Source organism: Palaemon carinicauda, chromosome 14 (assembly GCF_036898095.1).
Source record: "Palaemon carinicauda isolate YSFRI2023 chromosome 14, ASM3689809v2, whole genome shotgun sequence".
NCBI classification, from domain to species: Eukaryota; Metazoa; Arthropoda; class Malacostraca; order Decapoda; family Palaemonidae; genus Palaemon; species Palaemon carinicauda.
Window position 1 is genome coordinate 18,187,713 of NC_090738.1, and position 22,725 is coordinate 18,210,437.

Below are 22,725 nucleotides of genomic sequence, written 5' to 3' on the forward strand. Positions count from 1 at the left end.
GATCATTGCTCTATTTCAATTATATCTATGACTTCTCTATTCTAATGTCCATTAACGCGCTGTTTTGATTAATGTGAGCTGTTCTTTACATATCAATACACTAATCATTTTTAGTCAATTGTAAATTTATTTATTTAATAACTATGGTTCCCAGATGTTTCTTATATTTCATTCACGACTATTTTAACATGTTCTTCGCTGTTCTGTTACTTGTTAGCCTTTAGATAGGAAGTTTTATTAGTCGACGAATGCAATCCAAGAAACGCTTCTTCTTCGTCAGTTTGTAATGGCAAGTGGTACTGTGGAACTCCCTGATCGAAAAATATATTCAAGAAATAGCAAATATAGGATTTACCTGAAGACAAACAGATGTGTGCTCTCTCTCTCTTTCTCTCTCTTCATCCTAGCCCCAACTGAAGGTAAGGTTTGTGTTAATCCTGAAAGGGAAGGAAACAAGGATAAAGTTAAATTAGGTTACGTGGAAAGGTCCAGGTGTTGTGAAGCTCCCACCCCCTATTAGATAGGTACCTGGCTCAGAGGGTTAGTTTAAAATCCATATGTGTACTTTTGGTGACTAATAGATATCCACTGTACCAGTAGGCTGTTTGGGGGATGGTCATGAAGGCAAACTCCCTCCCCCCATGCAGGTAAGTGCTTGGTGAATTATGTTAGGCTAGGTGAGAGAAGGTATTATTATAGTTCTGGGTAGTACAATACTCCCTTTTTTTATAAAAAAAAAAAAATTAGTAAAATTACAGTTTCAACCATTATGGGGAAACTGGAATATAAATATATTTGTTGCATCAGAAATATTGTAGTTCCAACGGATTTAACGTTTATTTTGACCGCAAACCATCCGATTTAGAGATTTACTATGTAATTAGAGTTAAAACAAAAAGTTTTTCCAGAAAAATCAGTGTTTGTAACCATGTTCTTATTGTTTTTGTCTCATATTATGTTGTAATGCAGAAAGACCCTACTTCATCCCAACAATTATGGGGGACACCAGGTGGGAACTGGGGTTTTGGGTGGGGGGGGATGTCAAATGATATTTGCTATAAATGAATACTTATCCTTCCACCACCCCTCCCCCTATACCCCTACCTAGCTCTACCGGGGTGGGGGGGGGCGCCTGTGACCCCCCGACCCCCCCTTAAGGCCACAGTGATTTTCAGGGCACTACTGAACCTAATAAACCCACCTAACCTAGCCTAGGGGCCCTGTACCCCTACCTAGTCCTACCGGGGGCTCCGCCCCCCCTGCGAGCCCCCCTTAAGGCCACAGTGATTTTCGGGACACTACCAAACCTAATATAACCACCTAACCTAGGGCCCTGTACCCCTACCTAGGCCTAGCCCCTGCGACCCCCCCCCCTTACGGCCACTACCTAACACATCCATTAAACCAAATCCAAAGTGATGGTACTGCTGTATACATCGTTATACTATCACCATTATAATATACTCTAAAAATTAATGAAGCTTACCTTAAACTGTTGGTTCATAAAGATGTGCTGGTGCTTTGAGGAAAACGTGAAGCCATTGCGAAGGTTCCTTGACATGCAGGACAATTTTTATTTTGTAAAATTAAATTGTGTCTCTGGCACAAATCCACTAGTTTTTCAATATTCCCCGAATAAGTTACAACAAATTCATTGTAAGTTAGGAAACAGTCAGGACAAGAAGATGGAATTTCAACTTCTTGTGCAACATGAGATGACGTGCTTGGTATGGCCTCCATGTCTAAGAACGAAATGAAATGACTGGGTGAGATAAAGTATTGTCGCGCTGTTGTATTGTCGCTCTGTGATTGGCCAAACATGTATGACGTCATAGTGGATAGGCGCTGTGATTGGCCAAACGTGTAAGACTTCATAGTGGACTAGTTTGTCTGCGGATTATAGTGGTTACAGGGCTCATTTGAGCAAAAACAAGACACAGTCAACAATAACAACAGACTTAGAAAAAATCTGGGAGGAAGACATGAGTAGCGTGAGTTTGATGGTCGTTATATAAAGAACTAGGCATTTGCGACAGATAATATTATACAGAAATACTACAAAAGACTTGCTTTACTCGGGAAAAATATTAATATAATAGATTTCCCATAATGGTTGAAACTGTAATTTTTCAATATTAAACTTACCCGATAATCATGTAGCTGTCAACTCCGTTGCCCGACAGAATTCTATGGAGGGATACGCCAGCTATCACAATACTAGAAGGGGGTGTACTTACCAGCGCCACCTGTGGCCAGGTACTCAATCATTTGTTGTTGACACCTCCTCAATTATTCCTCTGTCGTGCTTCCGGCTAGACGTTCTGGGATACGCTTATGGTCTTCGAGTTTATTCACGGATATTTGGTGAAGTATTCTCTCAGATTAACGGCTGTCGCTTTACTGGAATCCTTCTTATATTAGCTAGATAGCTTTTATATAATACTGATATAACTATTAACGAATTTTGCTTGTTTTTGGATCACCCTTTGACTAACTCTTTGAAACAAGATGTCTGACGTTTCGCAAGCCCCCTCCCATAGACGATGTAGGTCTTGCAATAGGCGTATTCCGAAGGCCTCGGTAGATCCTCACACCGCTTGTTCTGACTGTAGGGACAGGCCCTGTCTATTAGAAAATCGATGTGAGGAATGCGCCGGACTTTCGGAATTGGAATTTGTCCGTCTTTTAAAATATTCATCTAAGTTAGAGAGAGGTAGAGTTAGGAGAAGTTCTTCTCACTCTTCTATGTTTTCCTCACCTCATGATCCCCTACCTTTTCCTACCCCTGTAGTGGCTACCCCCGAACCTACTGTGTGCCCTCCGCCTGATATGTCAGTTGTTTTGCGTGCTATTCAGGCTTTAGGCGATAAAGTAGAATCAGTGGTAAGTGACCATAAGTCTCTGATGGCCGAAGTTAAAGAACTGAAGGTCAAGAGTGCAGTGGGTGGAATTAGTGCCAGTGCTGTGACGAGTGCTAGTGTCGGTGCAGTGCCAAGTGCTAGTGGTGCCAGTGTGGTGCGTGAGGATTTTTCTGTGCGAGCCAGTCGTCCTCCCAGTCCGGGACCTCTTGCAAGCTCCCATGCCCAGGGGAGAAGCAATGTCGAAGGGCTTAAGGGTTCGACAGGCCTTGTTAGGCGCACAGAACTATCCTCGGTGGTTGCGGGCGTGTCTTCCTTAGACCGTCACTCCCACCTGCAGACGATTGAGCCCGTCTTATTCTCGTCCGCTGATCAACTAGCAGGAAAGAAACGTTGGTCTCAGGTCTCGAGACCGCTTAAACGTAGAGTCCAGTCCGCGAGTGCTCAGCCAGGTTGCAGTCATTGGCTCAGCTCTGACTCGCCTCAGTCATCTGTCGACTGTACTCCGCCCAAGAGGAGTAAGGTTCTGCCAAAACAGAGCCCGACTGTGACTTTACCTCAGTCTGTTATAGTTTCTGCCGATCCCAAGTGGACCCTGCTTCAGTCCATGCAAGCTCAGCTTTCGGACTTGATGCGTGAGTGTCGGGCTGAGAGTGTTGCACCTCCTCCTCCGCCTACACTCCCTCCGCCTGTGCTCGCCCCGCCTGCACTTGCTCCGCCTGGTCGCAGCACCATCTGCCAGGCGTACGATGTTGAGCCACTTTCGGAGTTCGCTGTTCCCAGTGGTGTTCAGCCTCAGCCTTCTTTAAGGCAACCTTTGCTTTGGGATCAGGAGAGTTATTCCACTCTTCCTCCGCCTCCCCTTGCTGCTCCACCAGTGGTGCAACTCTCGGTTGGGGTACAACAACCTCTCCCCTCCGTGAGTCTGTCTGCTCAGCCATCGCTGCAGCGAGCTCAACCCTCCTCAAGGCAAGCTCCTCTACACCCTGGACTTGCGCCTCAGGAGCCTCAGCTTGCGAGAACTTTACCTTGTTCTGCGCAGCCTCAACCTCATCATGCTCCGCTCATCTCACAGGAACAGGAACGGACTACTCCGCCTCCGTCCTCCGCTCAGCTTGTACAATCCTTGGGTTCAACCTCTCTTGCTAGGAGTCAACCTCCTTCACCCATGCGCCTGCCTTCTGCTTCGTCTCTTGTTCAGCCTTTGCAGTCTGAGCCTCAGGTTTTCCCTCAACAGTTACTGGAAGAGGAAACCACTGTTATTGTTCCTACCCGTTCTGACTCTGCGGTTCAGCATTCTGGTCCGATCGCTTCGCTTCCCTCTGCTGATGAGGTGTCGGATGATGAGGAGGCACACCTTGATCCCTCATCAGACGTGGACGAATCTAAGCTTTCTCCATTGTCGATTGATTTTCGTAAGGTCTTGGCTCTACTCAGGGAGATTTACCCAGACCACTTCGTCTCTGCTATTCCCCGCTCTCCACCATCTGAGTTTTCGCTGGGCGTACAACAAGCTAAGTCCAACTATACTAAGCTTGTCCTAGCTAGATCCTCCAAGAGGGCTTTAAGGATCTTAGGGGAGTGGCTGCAGTCTAAACAACACCTTGGCAAGACTTCCTTCATGTTCCCTCCAACGAAGCTCGTTTCGAAAGGTTGCGTTTGGTATGCCACAGGGGAAGCACCAGGCTTAGGAGTACCTGCCTCTGCCCAGGCTGACTTCTCAAGTCTGGTGGACTCGCCTCGGAGAACTGCTATGAGACGCTCGAAGGTTTGTTGGACCTTCTCAGACCTGGATCATTTTCTGAAAGGGTTGTTCAGAGCATTTGAAATGTTCAACTTTCTCGACTGGTGCCTGGGAGCCCTCAGCAAGAAAACCTCTCCTGCGGACAAAGATTCTGCCATGCTAATAATGTCCTGCATGGATAAGGCCATCAGAGATGGATCGGGTGAGCTAGCGTCGTTATTTGTATCAGGGGTGTTGAAGAAAAGGGAACAACTGTGTACCTTCCTTTCCGCCAGCATTACACCTTGCCAACGGTCACAACTCCTTTTTGCTCCACTCTCAAAGTTCCTCTTTCCCGAGGAGCTAGTTAAGGACTTGTCTGCTGCCCTGATACAAAAGGACACGCACGATCTTGTAGCCTCATCGGCTCGTAAGTCTAAGGTTGCCACCTCAGTCCCCAAGACTTATCGCTCCCCAGTGGCTGATACCCCGGCTTCGAGGTTCATACCGCCCTTTCGTGGTAGAGCCCCCAGCCGAGGAAGCTCCCGTCCAGACTCTCACAGGAGCAAGTCTAGGAAAGGATCCAGGACATCTAAGGGAAAGAACTGACTCTCAGATTCTCCAGACAACAGTAGGAGCCAGACTCAAGATCTTCTGGCGAGCCTGGGAGAAGAGAGGTGCAGACGCACAGTCTGTCAGTTGGCTGAGGTGCGGTTACAGGATTCCATTCTGCCTCAAACCACCTCTGACCACATCGCCCATCAACCTCTCTCCCAACTACAAAGAAGAGGACAAGAGGCTAGCATTGCAACAGGAGGTGTCGCTACTTGTGCAGAAGAAGGCAGTGGTTATAGTCCGGGACCATCAATCCCCGGGCTTCTACAACCGTCTCTTTCTTGTGGCCAAGAAGACAGGAGGTTGGAGACCGGTGCTGGACGTCAGCTCTCTCAACGAGTATGTCACCAAGCAGACGTTCACGATGGAGACGACCAAGTCGGTCTTAGCAGCGGTCAGACAGGAGGACTGGATGGTCTCGTTGGACTTGAAAGATGCATACTTTCACGTTCCCATTCATCCAGACTCCCAACCTTTCCTGAGATTCGTTTTCGGAAAGGTTGTCTATCAGTTCCAAGCCCTGTGTTTTGGCCTAAGCACAGCTCCTATGGTCTTTACTCATCTGATGAGGAATGTAGCGAAATTCCTACACTTATCGAACATCAGAGCCTCCCTCTACCTAGACGACTGGCTGTTGAGAGCCTCCACGAGTCGTCGTTGTCTGGAGAACCTCAATTGGACTTTAGACTTAATCAGAGACCTAGGTCTATTAGTCAATATAGAGAAATCTCAACTCATTCCCTCCCAATCCATTGTGTACCTGGGAATGGGGATTCAGAGTCAGGGTTTTCGGGCTTTTCCATCGGCCCCCAGGATAAACCAAGCCCTAGAGTGCATCATGAGCATGCTGAAGAGGAGCAATTGCTCAGTGAGACAGTGGATGAGTCTCACAGGGACCCTCTCATCACTGGCCCTGTTTGTCGAGCTAGGAAGACTCCACCTCCACCCTCTTCAATTCCATCTTGCTGCTCATTGGGACAAGGGCTCGACTCTAGAAGCAGTCTCTATCCCTATCAACCAAGAGATGAAGACCACTCTCCTGTGGTGGAAGCACAATCTCCTTCTCAAGGAGGGTCTATCATTGGCCATCCAGACCCCCAATCTTCATCTCTTCTCAGATGCATCGGACTCGGGCTGGGGTGCGACCTTGGAAGGACGGGAATGCTCAGGAGTATGGAACAAGGAACAAGGATTACTCCACATCAACTGCAAGGAACTGTTAGCAGTTCATCTAGCCCTGTTGAACTTCAAGTCCCTCCTGCTAGGCAAAGTGGTGGAGGTGAATTCAGACAACACCACAGCCTTGGCTTACATCTCCAAGCAAGGAGGGACCCATTCGAGGAGCCTTTACGAGATCGCAAGGGACCTCCTCATTTGGTCAAGAGGTCTAAACCTCACTCTGGTCACGAGGTTCATCCAGGGCGATATGAATGTTTCAGCGGATCGCCTCAGCAGAAGGAATCAGGTCATTCCCACGGAATGGACCCTCCACAAGAGTGTGTGCAACAGACTTTGGACCTTGTGGGGTCAACCTACCATAGATCTGTTTGCCACCTCCATAACCAAGAGACTTCCGCTTTATTGTTCCCCTGTTCCAGACCCTGCAGCGGTTCATGTGGATGCTTTTCTTCTGAACTGGTCCCATCTCGACCTGTACGCATTCCCTCCGTTCAAGATAATAAACAAAGTTCTGCAGAAATTCGTCTCGCACGAAGGGACACGGCTGACGCTGGTTGCTCCCCTTTGGCCTGCAAGAGAATGGTACACAGAGGTACTTCAATGGCTAGTCGACTTCCCCAGGACTCTACCTCTAAGAGTGGACCTTCTACGTCAACCACACGTAGACAGGTTGCATCCAAACCTCCACGCTCTTCGGCTGACTGCCTTCAGACTGTCGAAAGATTCGCTAGAGCTAGAGGCTTTTCGAAGGAGGCAGCCAGTGCGATGGCCAGAGCTAGAAGAGTTTCCACTCGTAGAGTCTACCAGTCTAAGTGGGAGGTCTTCCGAAGCTGGTGTAGAGCCAATTCAATTTCCTCTACCAATACCTCTGTGATCCAAATAGCTGACTTCCTTCTACATCTTAGGAATGAGAGATCCCTTTCAACACCTACGATTAAAGGATATAGGAGCATGTTGGCCTCAGTTCTCCGCCACAGGGGTTTGGACCTGTCTTCCAACAAGGACCTTCAAGACATTCTCAAGTCTTTTGAGACGTCTAAAGAACGTCGTCTTTCCACTCCAGGCTGGAATCTAGACGTAGTCTTAAGGTTCCTTATGACATCTAGGTTCGAACCTCTCCAGTCAGCTTCCTTCAAGGATCTTACCCTCAAGACTGCTTTTCTCGTTTGCCTTGCAACAGCTAAGAGATTCAGTGAGGTTCATGCCTTCAGCAAGAACATTGGTTTCACAACCGAATCTGCAACATGTTCTTTTCAGCTTGGATTCCTAGCAAAGAACGAGCTTCCTTCACGTCCTTGGCCTAGATCGTTCGAAATACCTAGCCTCTCCAACATGGTAGGTAACGAACTAGAGAGAGTTCTTTGCCCTGTCAGAGCTCTCAAATATTATCTGAAGAGGTCTAAACCTATTCGAGGACAGTCAGAAGCCTTATGGTGTGCCATCAAGAAACCCTCGAGACCCATGTCCAAGAAAGGGCTTTCGTACTATATAAGGCTTCTGATCAGAGAAGCACATTCTCACTTAAAGGAGGAAGACCTTGCATTGCTGAAGGTAAGGACCCACGAAGTAAGAGCTGTAGCTACTTCGTTGGCCTTTAATAAAAACCGTTCTCTGCAGAGCATAATGGATGCAACCTATTGGAGGAGCAAGTCAGTGTTTGCATCATTTTATCTGAAAGATGTCCAGTCTCTTTACGAGAACTGCTACACCCTGGGACCATTCGTAGCAGCGAGTGCAGTAGTAGGTGAGGGCTCAGCCACTACATTCCCTTAATCCCATAACCTTTTTTAACCTTTCTCTTGAATACTTTTATTGTTGTTTTTTATGGTTGTTACGGTAGGCTAAGAAGCCTTCCGCATCCTTGGATTTGGCGGGTGGTCTATTCATTCTTGAGAAGCGCCTGGGTTAAAGGTTTGGTAGAGGTCCTTTATTAGGGGTTGCAACCCCGTGTACTTTGGCACCTTTGGGTTGATTCAGCCTCCAAGAGGAACGCTGCGCTCAGTAAGGAAGACGAGCTTTAAATAAAGAGGCAGAGTAACGGTTCTATTCGACTTCCTTACCAGGTACTTATTATTTCATTGTTATTTGAGATAACTGTTATATGAAATATGGGATACTTAGCTATCCTTTAATCTTGTACACTGGTTTTCACCCACCTCCCTGGGTGTGAATCAGCTACATGATTATCGGGTAAGTTTAATATTGAAAAATGTTATTTTTATTAATAAAATAAATTTTTGAATATACTTACCCGATAATCATGATTTAATCGACCCTCCCTTTCCTCCCCAGAGAGAACCAGTGGACCGAGGAATAATTGAGGAGGTGTCAACAACAAATGATTGAGTACCTGGCCACAGGTGGCGCTGGTAAGTACACCCCCTTCTAGTATTGTGATAGCTGGCGTATCCCTCCATAGAATTCTGTCGGGCAACGGAGTTGACAGCTACATGATTATCGGGTAAGTATATTCAAAAATTTATTTTATTAATAAAAATAACATAATACCAAAACTTTTCCCTAAAGGGAAACTCCCGTTTTCTTCGAAAATTACATTTTCAATATTAAACTTACCCGATAATCATGTAGCTGTCAACTCCGTTGCCCGACAGAATTCTATGGAGGGATACGCCAGCTATCACAATACTAGAAGGGGGTGTACTTACCAGCGCCACCTGTGGCCAGGTACTCAAGTACTTCTTGTTGACACCTCCTCAATTATTCCTCTGTCGTGCTTCCGGCAAGACGTTCTGGGATACGCTTATGGTCTTCGAGTTTATTCACGGATATTTGGTGAAGTATTCTCTCAGATTAACGGCTGTCGCTTTACTGGAAACCTTCTTATATTAGCTAGATAGCTTTTATATAGTCCTGATTAACGGTTAACGATTTTTTGCTTGTTTTTGGAACCCCCTTTGGCTAACTCTTTGGATTCAAGATGTCTGACATTTCGCAAGCCCCCTCCCATAGACGATGTAGGTCTTGCAATAGGCGTATTCCGAAGGCCTCGGTAGATCCTCACACCGCTTGTTCTGACTGTAGGGACAGGCCCTGTCAGTTAGAAAATCGATGTGAGGAATGCGCCGGACTTTCGGAATTGGAATTTGTCCGTCTTTTGAAATATTCAACTAAGTTAGAGAGAGGTAGAGTTAGGAGGAGTTCTTCTCACTCTTCACTGTTTTCCTCACCTCATAATCCCCTACCTTTTCCTACCCCTGTAGTGGCTACCCCCGAACCTACTGTGTGCCCTCCGCCTGATATGTCAGTTGTTTTGCGTGCTATTCAGGCTTTAGGCGATAAAGTAGAGTCAGTGGTAAGTGACCATAAGTCTCTGATGGCCGAAGTTAAAGAACTGAAGGTCAAGAGTGCAGTGGGTGGAGTTAGTGCCAGTGCTGTGACGAGTGCTAGTGTCAGTGCAGTGCCAAGTGCTAGTGTTAGTGCCAGTGTGGTGCGTGAGGATTTTTCTGTGCGAGCCAGTCGTCCTCCCAGTCCGGGACCTCTTGCAAGCTCCCAAGCCCAGGGGAGAAGCAATGTCGAAGGGCATAAGGGTTCGGCAGGCCTTGTTAGGCGCACAGAACTATCCTCGGTGGTTGCGGGCGTGTCTTCCAAAGACCGTCACTCCCACCTGCAGACGATTGAGCCCGTCTTTATCTCGTCCGCTGATCAACTGTTAGGGAAGAAACGTTGGTCTCAGGTCTCGAGACCGCTTAAACGTAGAGTCCAGTCCGCGAGTGCTCAGCCAGGTTGCAGTCATTGGCTCAGCTCTGACTCGCCTCAGTCATCTGTCGACTGTACTCCGCCCAAGAGGAGTAAGGTTCTGCCACAACAGAGCTCGACTGTTAAGGCTTTACCTCAGTCTACTATCGTTTCTGCCGATCCCAAGTGGACTCTGCTTCAGTCCATGCAAGCACAGCTTTCGGACTTGATGCGTGAGTGTCGGGCTGAGAGTGTTGCACCTCCGCCTCCGCCTACACTCCCTCCGCCTGTTCTCGCTCCGCCTGCGCTCGCCCCGCCTGCGCTCGCTCCGCCTGGTCGCAGCACCATCTGCCAGGCGTACGATGTTGAGCCACTTTCTGAGTTCGCTGTTCCCAGTGGTGTTCAGCCTCAGCCTTCTTTAAGGCAACCTTTACTTTGGGATCAGGAGGATTATTCCACTCTTCCTCCGCCTCCCCTTGCTGCTCCACCAGTGGTGCAACTCTCGGTTGAGGTACAACAACCTCTCCCGTCCATGAGTCAGTCTGCTCAGCCATCGCTGCAGCGAGCTCAACCCTCCTCAAGGCAAGCTCCTCTACACCCTGGACTTGCGCCTCAGGAGCCTCAGCTTGCGAGAACTTTACCTTGTTCTGCGCAGCCTCAACCTCATCATGCTCCGCTCATATCACAGGAACAGGAACGTGCTACTCCGCCTCCGTCCTCCGCTCAGCAAGCGCAATCCTTGGGTTCAACCTCTCTTGCTAGGAGTCAACCTCCTCCACCCATGCGCCTTCCTTCTGCTTCGTCTGTTGTTCAGCCTTTGCAGTCTGAGCCTCAGGTTTTCCCTCAACAGTTACTGGAAGAGGAAACCACTGTTATTGTTCCTACCCGTTCTGACTCTGCGGTTCAGCATTCTTGTCCGATCTCTTCGCTACACTCTGGTGATGAGGTGTCGGATGATGAGGAGGCACACCTTGATCCCTCATCAGACGTGGACGAATCCAAGCTTTCTCCACAGTCTATTGATTTTCGTAAGGTCTTGGCTCTACTCAGGGAGATTTACCCAGACCACTTTGTCTCTGCTATTCCCCGCTCTCCGCCATCTGAGTTTTCGCTGGGCGTACAACAAGCTAAGTCCACCTATACTAAGCTTGTCCTAGCTAGATCCTCTAAGAGGGCTTTAAGGATCTTAGGGGAGTGGCTGCAGTCTAAACAACACCTTGGCAAGACTTCCTTCATGTTCCCTCCAACGAAGCTCACTTCGAAAGCGAGCGTTTGGTATGCCACAGGGGAAGCACCAGGCTTGGGAGTACCTGCCTCTGCCCAGGCTGACTTCTCAAGTCTGGTAGACTCGCCTCGGAGAACTGCTATGAGGCGCTCGAAGGTTTGTTGGACCTTCTCAGACCTGGATCACTTACTGAAAGGGATGTTCAGAGCATTTGAAATGTTCAATTTTCTCGACTGGTGCCTGGGGGCCCTCAGCAAGAAAACCTCTCCTGCGGACAAAGATTCTGCCATGCTATTGATGTCCTGCACGGATAAGGCCATCAGAGATGGATCGGGTGAGCTAGCGTCGATGTTTGTATCAGGGGTGTTGAAGAAAAGGGAACAACTGTGTACCTTCCTTTCCGCCAGCATTACACCTTGCCAACGGTCACAACTCCTTTTTGCTCCGCTCTCGAAGTTCCTCTTTCCCGAAGAGCTAGTTAAGGACTTGTCTGCTGCCCTGATACAAAAGGATACGCACGATCTTGTAGCCTCATCGGCTCGTAAGTCTAAGGTTGCCACCTCAGTCCCCAAGACTTATCGCTCCCCAGTGGCTGATACCCCTGCTACGAGGTTCATACCGCCCTTTCGTGGTAGAGCCCCCAGCCGAGGAAACTCCCGTCCAGACTCTCACAGGAGCAAGTCTAGGAAAGGATCCAGGACATCTAAAGGAAAAAACTGACTCTCCGTTTCTCCAGACAACAGTAGGAGCCAGACTCAAGATCTTCTGGCGAGCCTGGGAGAAGAGAGGTGCAGACGCACAGTCTGTCAGTTGGCTGAGGAACGGTTACAGGATTCCATTCTGCCTCAAACCACCTCTGACCACATCGCCCATCAACCTCTCTCCCAACTACAAAGAAGAGGACAAGAGGCTAGCATTGCAACAGGAGGTGTCGCTTCTTGTGCAGAAGAAGGCAGTGGTTATAGTCCGGGACCATCAATCCCCGGGCTTCTACAACCGTCTCTTTCTTGTGGCCAAGAAGACAGGAGGTTGGAGACCGGTGCTGGACGTCAGCGCTCTCAACGAGTATGTCACCAAGCAGACGTTCACGATGGAGACGACCAAGTCGGTCTTAGCAGCGGTCAGACAGGAGGACTGGATGGTCTCGTTGGACTTGAAAGATGCATACTTTCACGTTCCTATTCATCCAGACTCCCAACCTTTCCTGAGATTCGTTTTCGGAAAGGTTGTCTATCAATTCCAAGCCCTGTGTTTTGGCCTAAGCACAGCTCCTATGGTCTTTACTCATCTGATGAGGAATGTAGCAAAATTCCTACACTTGTCGAACATCAGAGCCTCCCTCTACCTAGACGACTGGCTGTTGAGAGCCTCCACGAGTCGTCGTTGTCTGGAGAACCTCAATTGGACTTTAGACTTAATCAGAGACCTAGGTCTATTAGTCAATATAGACTTAATCAGAGACCTAGGTCTATTAGTCAATATAGAGAAGTCTCAACTCATTCCCTCCCAATCCATTGTGTACCTGGGAATGGAGATTCGGAGTCAGGATTTTCGGGCTTTTCCATCGGCCCCCAGGATAAGCCAAGCCCTAGAGTGCATCATGAGCATGCTGAAGAGGAGCAGTTGCTCAGTGAGACAGTGGATGAGTCTCACAGGGACCCTCTCATCACTGGCCCTGTTTGTCGAGCTAGGAAGACTCCACCTCCGCCCTCTTCAATTCCATCTTGCAGCTCATTGGGACAAGGGTTCGACGCTAGAAGCAGTCTCTATCCCTATCAACCAAGAGATGAAGACCACTCTCCTGTGGTGGAAGCACAACCTCCTTCTCAAGGAGGGTCTATCATTGGCCATTCAGACCCCCAATCTTCATCTCTTCTCAGATGCATCGGACTCGGGCTGGGGTGCAACCTTGGACGGACGGGAATGCTCGGGAATGTGGAACGAGGAACAAGGATTACTCCACATCAACTGCAAGGAGCTGCTAGCAGTTCATCTAGCCCTGTTGAACTTCAAGTCCCTCCTGCTAGGCAAAGTGGTGGAGGTGAACTCAGACAACACCACAGCCTTGGCTTACATCTCCAAGCAAGGAGGGACCCATTCGAGGAGCCTTTACGAGATCGCAAGGGACCTCCTCATTTGGTCAAGAGGTCTAAACCTCACTCTGGTCACGAGGTTCATCCAGGGCGATATGAACGTTTCAGCAGATCGCCTAAGCAGAAGGAATCAGGTCATTCCCACGGAATGGACCCTCCACAAGAGTGTGTGCAACAGACTTTGGACCTTGTGGGGTCAACCTACCATAGATCTGTTTGCCACCTCCATAACCAAGAGACTTCCGCTTTATTGTTCCCCTGTTCCAGACCCTGCAGCAGTTCATGTGGATGCTTTTCTACTGAACTGGTCCCATCTCGACCTGTACGCATTCCCTCCGTTCAAGATAATAAACAAAGTTCTGCAGAAATTCGTCTCGCACGAAGGGACACGGCTGACGCTGGTTGCTCCCCTTTGGCCTGCAAGAGAATGGTTCACAGAGGTACTTCAATGGCTAGTCGACTTCCCCAGGACTCTACCTCTAAGAGTGGACCTTCTACGTCAACCTCACGTAGACAGGTTGCACCCAAACCTCCACGCTCTTCGGCTGACTGCCTTCAGACTGTCGAAAGATTCGCTAGAGCTAGAGGCTTTTCGAAGGAGGCAGCCAGTGCGATTGCCAGAGCTAGAAGGGTTTCCACTCGTAGAGTCTACCAGTCTAAGTGGGAGGTCTTCCGAAGCTGGTGTAGAGCCAATTCAATATCCTCTACCAATACCTCTGTGATCCAAATAGCTGACTTCCTTCTACATCTTAGGAATGAGAGATCCCTTTCAGCACCTACGATTAAAGGATATAGGAGTATGTTGGCTTCAGTTCTCCGCCACAGAGGTTTGGACCTGTCTTCCAACAAGGACCTTCAAGACATTCTCAAGTCTTTTGAGACGTCTAAAGAACGTCGTCTTTCCACTCCAGGCTGGAATCTAGACGTAGTCTTAAGGTTCCTTATGACATCTAGGTTCGAACCTCTCCAGTCAGCTTCCTTCAAGGACCTTACCCTCAAGACTCTTTTTCTCGTTTGCCTTGCAACAGCTAAGAGAGTCAGTGAGGTTCATGCCTTCAGCAAGAACATTGGTTTCACAACCGAATCTGCAACATGTTCTTTTCAGCTTGGATTCCTAGCAAAGAACGAGCTTCCTTCACGTCCTTGGCCTAGATCGTTCGAAATACCTAGCCTCTCCAACATGGTAGGTAACGAACTAGAGAGAGTTCTTTGCCCTGTCAGAGCTCTCAAATATTATCTTAAGAGGTCTAAACCTATTCGAGGACAGTCAGAAGCCTTATGGTGTGCCATCAAGAAACCCTCGAGACTCATGTCCAAGAATGGGCTTTCGTATTATATAAGGCTTCTGATCAGAGAAGCACATTCTCACTTAAAGGAGGAAGACCTTGCATTGCTGAAGGTAAGGACCCACGAAGTAAGAGCCGTAGCTACTTCGATGGCCTTTAATAAAAACCGTTCTCTGCAGAGCATAATGGATGCAACCTATTGGAGGAGCAAGTCAGTGTTTGCATCATTTTATCTGAAAGATGTCCAGTCTCTTTACGAGAACTGCTACACCCTGGGACCATTCGTAGCAGCGAGTGCAGTAGTAGGTGAGGGCTCAGCCACTACATTCCCTTAATCCCATAACCTTTTTTAACCTTTCTCTTGAATACTTTTATTGTTGTTTTTATGGTTGTTACGGTAGGCTAAGAAGCCTTCCGCATCCTTGGATTTGGCGGGTGGTCTATTCATTCTTGAGAAGCGCCTGGGTTAAAGGTTTGGTAGAGGTCCTTTAGTAGGGGTTGCAACCCCGTGTACTTTGGCACCTTTGGGTTGATTCAGCCTCCAAGAGGAACGCTGCGCTCAGTAAGGAAGACGAACTTTAAATAAAGAGGCAGAGTAACGGTTCTATTCGACTTCCTTACCAGGTACTTATTATTTCATTGTTATTTGAGATAACTGTTATATGAAATATGGGATACTTAGCTATCCTTTAATCTTGTACACTGGTTTTCACCCACCTCCCTGGGTGTGAATCAGCTACATGATTATCGGGTAAGTTTAATATTGAAAAATGTTATTTTTATTAATAAAATAAATTTTTGAATATACTTACCCGATAATCATGATTTAATCGACCCTCCCTTCCTCCCCAGAGAGAACCAGTGGACCGAGGAATAATTGAGGAGGTGTCAACAAGAAGTACTTGAGTACCTGGCCACAGGTGGCGCTGGTAAGTACACCCCCTTCTAGTATTGTGATAGCTGGCGTATCCCTCCATAGAATTCTGTCGGGCAACGGAGTTGACAGCTACATGATTATCGGGTAAGTATATTCAAAAATTTATTTTATTAATAAAAATAACATTTTTCATTACATATAAATAGTGAGATGTACCCTAATATATCCGCCGATATTGTGCGGCAACCGAGTGGGAACCCGGGGTTTACCCTAGGTCGGTCAAATATACTAGAGAAATGAGGAATAATGGTAAAACAAACCTTTTTTTCTCCAGAAATTATTTTCTTTGATGCATAATAGATCCATGGAAAACTACACAAATTATCTACATCTTATACTCCTGCGATATTTTTAATTTGGGTAAATATATGACACTTTAATTTCTAGCCCAATACATGAACCATATATTTTTCCTACTCCTTATCTTGTATTTTATGCATTTCTTACCATGATTATTGGGGCAAACCACCCATTCATGAGTTTTTGAACCCCCTTATGTAAAGACAATTATGGGGGACCCCAGTGGGAAACCGGGTTTTTTTTGGGTGGGGAAATATCATAAACGTGTGATTTGCAGCAATAATAATGGTCAGAAATGCAAAATAAGAACAAGATAGCCAGTTGAAAAAATATATGGTTCATGTAAATGGTTGAAAATAGGCTAAAACGTGATTATTTAACTTTTGAGATTTGTAAAAGGGCAGAACCTAACAAACCCACCTAACTCAACCTAGTAGTTCCCAGGTCACAACCCCTTGCCGGGTGGCAAGCCCCCCAGACCCCCCTTCCCAGGTCACAAATGTTCCCAGTTCACAAACCTTCCCAGGTCACAACCGCTAGCTGGACACCCCCTTCCCAGGTCACAAACGTTCCCAGTTCATAAACCTTCCCAGGTCACAACCGCTAGCCGGACACCCCCTTCCCAGGTCACAAGCTAAAAGTAAATCACAAATAAATCCTTAGATTATAATAAAGTAAATCACAAATAAATCCTTCCATTATGAAAAAGTTAATCACAACTAATTCCTTACCTTATGATTGACATCGTCTCTATTTTTGTTTTCTTGGCAATCATTACAAAAGCTTTGCAGTAGAAAATGTGCTGGTCTTCCTTGAAAATTAAGTCAGAATCGGACTTTTGAGGATTTATTTCGCTATTATTTTTTTAATTTCACATGGATAACAATAGCTTTACACTGAACAGAGATCATTTCCATCATAATCAATTGCCGACATAAACGAATTTACACTATATTTTGAAAACGATTGATGTGCTTCCCTTAAATTCACTCTTCGAGACATCTTTACGAGATGGTGGTTAACTTAAAACTGAAGGTGAAGGTGGGAAAAAAATGGCTGTTGTAGAACAACATCCGGGAACTTATGAAGAAGTAATTGTGAACTGTTAATTGGTTTAAAAAACCACGTGACAAATACGTCATTGTAAATGCACAGAAAGCTCCGCAATCCACGGTAAAAAACGCATGGGTAGTAAGTCCCCTTCAGTCTCTCAAATGTAAACAACGGACTTTGAGTAAAAAACATACTTCACATTTAAATCGATTGATACGTAAGTTACTGTATTATGTTCCAGCCCCCATTAAACATGTAGAGAAAAACAACAAACTAGCCAGCACTCTCCCATTTCTTATAGCAAATGTCATTTTCGCTAGGAATTAAACTATCATATATTAACCAGGCAAACTCCCCCTGCACTTGTAGGTAAGGGCTTGGTGAATTATGTTAGGCTAGGTGAGGGGAGGATCGAATGTATTATTATAGTTCCGGGCAGTACAACCCTTTCTGATAAAAAAAAAACATTTTTCCTACAGGAAACTCCCGTTTTCTTTGACAATGACATTTATTTTCATCGCTTATGAATAGTGAGAAGTACCCTAATATATCCGCCGACAACGTGTGGCAACAAAGTGGGACCCGGGGGGTTTAGAGTAGGTCAAATATACTGGGGAAATGATAAATAGTGGTATAACAAACCTTTTCTTCTCCAGACATTATTTTCTGGGATGCATAATAAATCCATGGAAAACTATACAAATTATCTACTTCCTATACTCCTGCAATATTTTTAATTTGTTTATTGACATTCTATAAAATGGTCATATCCGCTCCTTTTCATTCGTGTGTACTTATCTTAGTGCATACTAACCATTTTAAACTTTCTGTGCAATTACTTCTGTACGTACGTGTGTATTGTACATACCTTGTTGCGTATCAACCAGTTAAACCCTTTTGCCAATTAACCTCTCCCCATTTTCTTTTGAGTAATAGGATTACTCATTTGTTCCGTAACCGAAATACAAACCACGCTATTTACATGGGGTATTACTTTCGGCGTAGCTGAAATGGTGAGCCATTAGATTTTTAACGAGGGTTAACTACCCCCTCGCTAGTTAGCGAGGAGGTAGGGGAGGGGTAGCTAGCTAGCTACCCCTCCCCCCTCACACACCGGTGAACTGATTCACTTCGCTTTTGGCTCGGGTGATGTGCAGATGTGTCTGCTCTCACCCTTGCTTGGCAGCCATTGATGTTTTGTCTTTACTTAATTACTTACTTTTTCTTATACTTAATATATATGAATAAACATTCTTTATGTTTATGTATATATTTGGGTGTAGAAATTTAGTAAGTTTCCTTTTCAGATTTGTGCTGTGTGTGTATAGTGTACAACAACGTCACCTCATAGTTCCAGGCCACCGCGGTTTCACGTCATGGGGCGCGGCCTCTCCCATGGTCCTTCGGTCGTTCCTTCGGCTTCCGATAATTCGGCCGCCGTGGGGAATTGTCATTGCTGGACTTTCTTCATTCATCTGTTTTCTCCGCTGTTCCTTCTTCCCTACGGGGAACTTGGACCCTCAGCGAAGGGAATGTGGGATTTTAGATTAACTACGGTCTCTCTCTCTACTCGAAGTCGTTCACCCTTTTACTACTACTACGTACTATTACGGAAGCTTCTTTCCCGTGCGGGTTGAGTTGCTATTCCGTTTTATTTGTCTCAATTAATTTTAATGAAATCTAATTGTATTTGTTAACTTTTCAGCTTTCTGTGGAGAACTCTTCCCTTCGGGGTTCAGTGGTTCTTACTATTTGTGAACATTCTTAGATGAATTACATAATTATAATTCTGTTATAATTCTGTTTTTGTTACAGTTCTCTGCCCTCCCCCTTCTCCCGTGAATGTCAGTGAGGGAGGAGGGCGCATACTTAATTTGTAATTCTTATTTGTTCCGTAACCGAAATACAAACCACGCTATTTACAAAGGGTTATTACTTTTAGCGTAGCTGAAATGGCGAGCCATTAGAATTTAACGAGGGTGTATTACCCCCGCGCTAGTTAGCGGGGGGGTAGGGGAGTGGTAGCTAGCTACCCCTCCTCCCCCTCACACACAGGTGAATACTCACTTTCACTTTTGGCTCGGACTGTGACAGACGTCTCTGTCTTGGTCCTCGCTTGGCAGCCATTGTCTGTTTTGTCTTTACTTAATCGCTTACTTTTCTTTTACTCAATATATATGTAAACATGTTTTCATGTTTGTATATATATTTGAGTATAGAAATAAGTAAGTTTCCTTTTCAGATGTGTGTGTGTAGTGTACGATATCTACGTGGAGGCCTCGGCAGTTAGGCCACCACGGCCTAATTTTATGGGTTGCGATCGAGTTTGACTTCGGTCTTTCTCTCTCTCTCTCTCTCTTGAGGTCGTTCACCCTTTTACTATGTTTTACTACGCCCTTGTAGCTTCCTTCCCGTGTGGGTGGGGTTGCTACGCCGTACATTTTGTCTCAATTAGTTTATGAATCTAATTGTAGTTGTTAATTTTTCAGCTTGTAGAACGATTCCTTTCGGGGTTTTCGTTTTTTTCTTTAGTGTTCATTCATTTTTAAATTACATAATTACATAGTTACATAATTATAATTGTTATAATTCTGTTTTGGTTACAGCTCTCCTTCCGCGAGTGTAAGTGGTTGTGAGGGCACGTGCCTGTTGTGTAATTCTTGTTCCTTTTCCTCGGGATTCCTCTTCGGAGCCTTCCCGGGGGAATGAATGTGTACTAATATTATTTGTTTTTATTTTTTTACAGTTACCGATCTAGTTCGTTTCTGTAATATAGCAACGGTGTGAGCTGTCTGGTTGAGTCCTGGGGATTCGGCTGTTGCTGCCTCCCCCCTTGTATTGTCGTCAGGGGCGTGTCTCCTTCTACTGGTAGTACTCCCGTGTCGACGGACAGCTCTCCAGTTCATTTTAGAACAGTCAGGAGGCTTGCCTCCTTGGGCGGATAACTTTCCTTCCGAGGGAAGTTTTTTCCTGTCCAGGCTTGAGCTTTTCCTCTTTTGGGGGGTTCTTCTCTTGCCTTTTTTTCGTGCGACTATGCTCTTGGTGCTGAGCGGTCGCACCTGCAGTTTCGCTCAAGGGGCTGGGCAACTGCAGGAGCTCCTCTTCGGAGGATTGCCCCTTTTAGGTCACTGGCTGACCAGTCTCTTCCACGAAGTGTTTCTCTTTCGTTCGCGAGAGAGTACACTCATAGAGACTCCTCTTCGGAGGTTTCTTCTGTTGCTGTTGCTGTTGGCCTCCCTCGCCGTAAGGCCCTCCGTCCGCCTCGTCGTAAGGGCCTCTCATCTCCCTATAAGGGTGCTTGAGGCGCCTTTTTGAATCTCCGTTTGCAGCCTACAACTTCTTTTTCTCGATCTTCCGTCTTGGTGCAGATGGACAGCAGTCTAATCTCGTCTTCCGACGGGCAACGGTCTTCCCGACGGACAACGGTCTTCCCGACGGACAGCGGTCTTCCCGACGGACAGCGGTCTTCCGACGGACATCAGTCTCCCGGCGGACAACGATCCCTTCGGGGCTAAGGGTTGCCCCCACGGGGGTTCTTCCCTTGCGTGTCAGGGTTTCCCTGCGCGCCCTTCTGTTCGTCAGCGCTCTCCTGTTCGTCAGCGCTTTCAAGATGATCTTCCCTGCGGTTCCTGTTACGTGCCCTGTGCGCCCACGTTCGCCCTCGCGATCTAGAACTTCGGTTCAGGTCGGGGTCAAGGACTCTTCTTCTTTGCACAGGCTTCCACGCGTAGCCTTCTGCTCGTCAGCGATCATCAGCTCGTCAGCGATCATCAGCTCGTCAGCGATCATCAGCTCGTCAGCGATCGTCAGCTCGCCAGCGATCGTCAGCTCGCCAGCGATCTCCGGATCGCCCACGTGTGTTACAGCTGGCACGCCAACGTTCTCCAACACTTCTGAAGGAACATGGTTCGCCAGCTACTAGCTCAACTGCGGATGCTGATCGCCATCGCGCGACCCTCAACTGCGGATGCTGATCGCCATCGCGCGACCCTCAACTGCGGATGCTGATCGCCATCGCGCGACCCTCAACTGCGGATGCTGATCGCCATCGCGCGACCCTCAACTGCGGATGCTGATCGCCATCGCGCGACCCTCAACTGCGGATGCTGATCGCCATCGCGCGACCCTCAACTGCGGATGCTGATCGCCATCGCGCGACCCTCAACTGCGGATGCTGATCGCCATCGCGCGACCCTCAACTGCGGATGCTGATCGCCATCGCGCGACCCTCAACTGCGGATGCTGATCGCCATCGCGCGACCCTCAACTGCGGATGCTGATCGCCATCGCGCGACCCTCAACTGCGGATGCTGATCGCCATCGCGCGACCCTCAACTGCGGATGCTGATCGCCATCGCGCGACCCTCAACTGCGGATGCTGATCGCCATCGCGCGACCCTCAACTGCGGATGCTGATCGCCATCGCGCGACCCTCAACTGCGGATGCTGACCGTTATCGCACAACCCTGAACGATCGCCCTCTTGCGGATGCTGATCACCATCGCACCCTTTCACGCGATTATTCACCTGCGCATGCTGCTCGCCATCGCACAACCCTGAACGATTGCCCGCTTACGCATGCTGCTCCTCATCGCACCACCCTGAACGATCGCCCTCTTGCGGATGCTGATCACCATCGCACCCTTTCACGCGATCATTCACCTGCGCATGCTGCTCGCCATCGCACAACCCTGCACGATTGCCCGCTTACGCATGCTGCTCCTCATCGCACAACCCTGAACGCTCGCCCTCTTGCGGATGCTGATCACCATCGCACCCTATCACGCGATCATTCACCTACACATGCTGCTCGCCATCGCTTACCGCCAGCGATCTTCTTCACCTACGCGGCAGCACGATCCCTCGCCGTCACGCCCATTCGCCTGCGCGCCCGCGCGATCGCTCGCCTGCGCGCCCGCGCGATCGCTCGCCCGCGCGATCGCTCGCCTGCTCGCCCGCGCGATCGCTCGCCTGCGCGCCCTCGCGACCGCTCGCCTGCGCGCCCGCGCGACCACTCGCCTGTGCGCCCGCGCGACCATTCGCCTTTGCGCGACTTTTCGCCCTCGCGCGACCATAGTTCGCGGCGAATTCCACAGCCGGTGGTAGCAGCAGGGACGCGTGCTCCTAGGCGGCACTCGGGATCACCTCCATCCAAGCACAGGTTGGTAGTGCAGGACGAAGACAGGTCAGTACAGCATTCTTCCCACCTTCTTTTCAGGCAGGAACCGTCGTGTCCTCTCCAAAGGATCGCCCGATCCCTTTCACCTTAGCGAGGATTTCGGACTCTGTGTCCTTGGAGCAGCAGACATGGTTTGATCCGCTGGCACGGGCGTTAATGAGGTTTATGAAACCAGCACTCACCGGCCAGGGTAACAAATCAGCGGCTGTCTCTCCTACGCTGAAGAGAAAGAGAGGAGTGGACTTCGTGGTGACTTCCCCCAGGGCGAAGTTGGTTCCCAAGAGGTCGGTCTCGAGGGTCCCCTCTCCTGCACGAGTACTCTCTCCTTCTCCCGCCCTGGAAGGATTTTTGGCGGGGGGGCTTTCCGTTGAAGATTTCTCCATCGGACAAGGGGTGACTGCTTACCTCTTCCTCTGGGAGCTTACCAGGTTCTTTCCCTCCTCGGTTACGGCCCGAGGTTTGGTTCAAGGAAGCTACAGGAAGATCAAGGGTACTTTCCTCCTCTCGAGCTCAGGCACCTTGGCCTTTCGTCGTTAAGTATCTACTTGCGGACAAGCTCGATGTTGTACCATCTGGACGCG

General features: G+C 48.0%; 1 protein-coding gene across 1 annotated transcript in view; it reads left to right on the forward strand.

The window, feature by feature from the left end:
* The first annotated feature begins 299 nt into the window (after positions 1 to 299).
* Positions 300 to 22,725, forward strand: part of LOC137653452 (uncharacterized) — a 427,638-nt gene continuing 405,212 nt past the window's right edge. The window contains exon 1 of the mRNA XM_068386854.1: positions 300 to 419. The gene's annotated coding sequence lies outside the window, so the exon portion shown is untranslated. The remainder of the gene's footprint in view (positions 420 to 22,725) is intronic.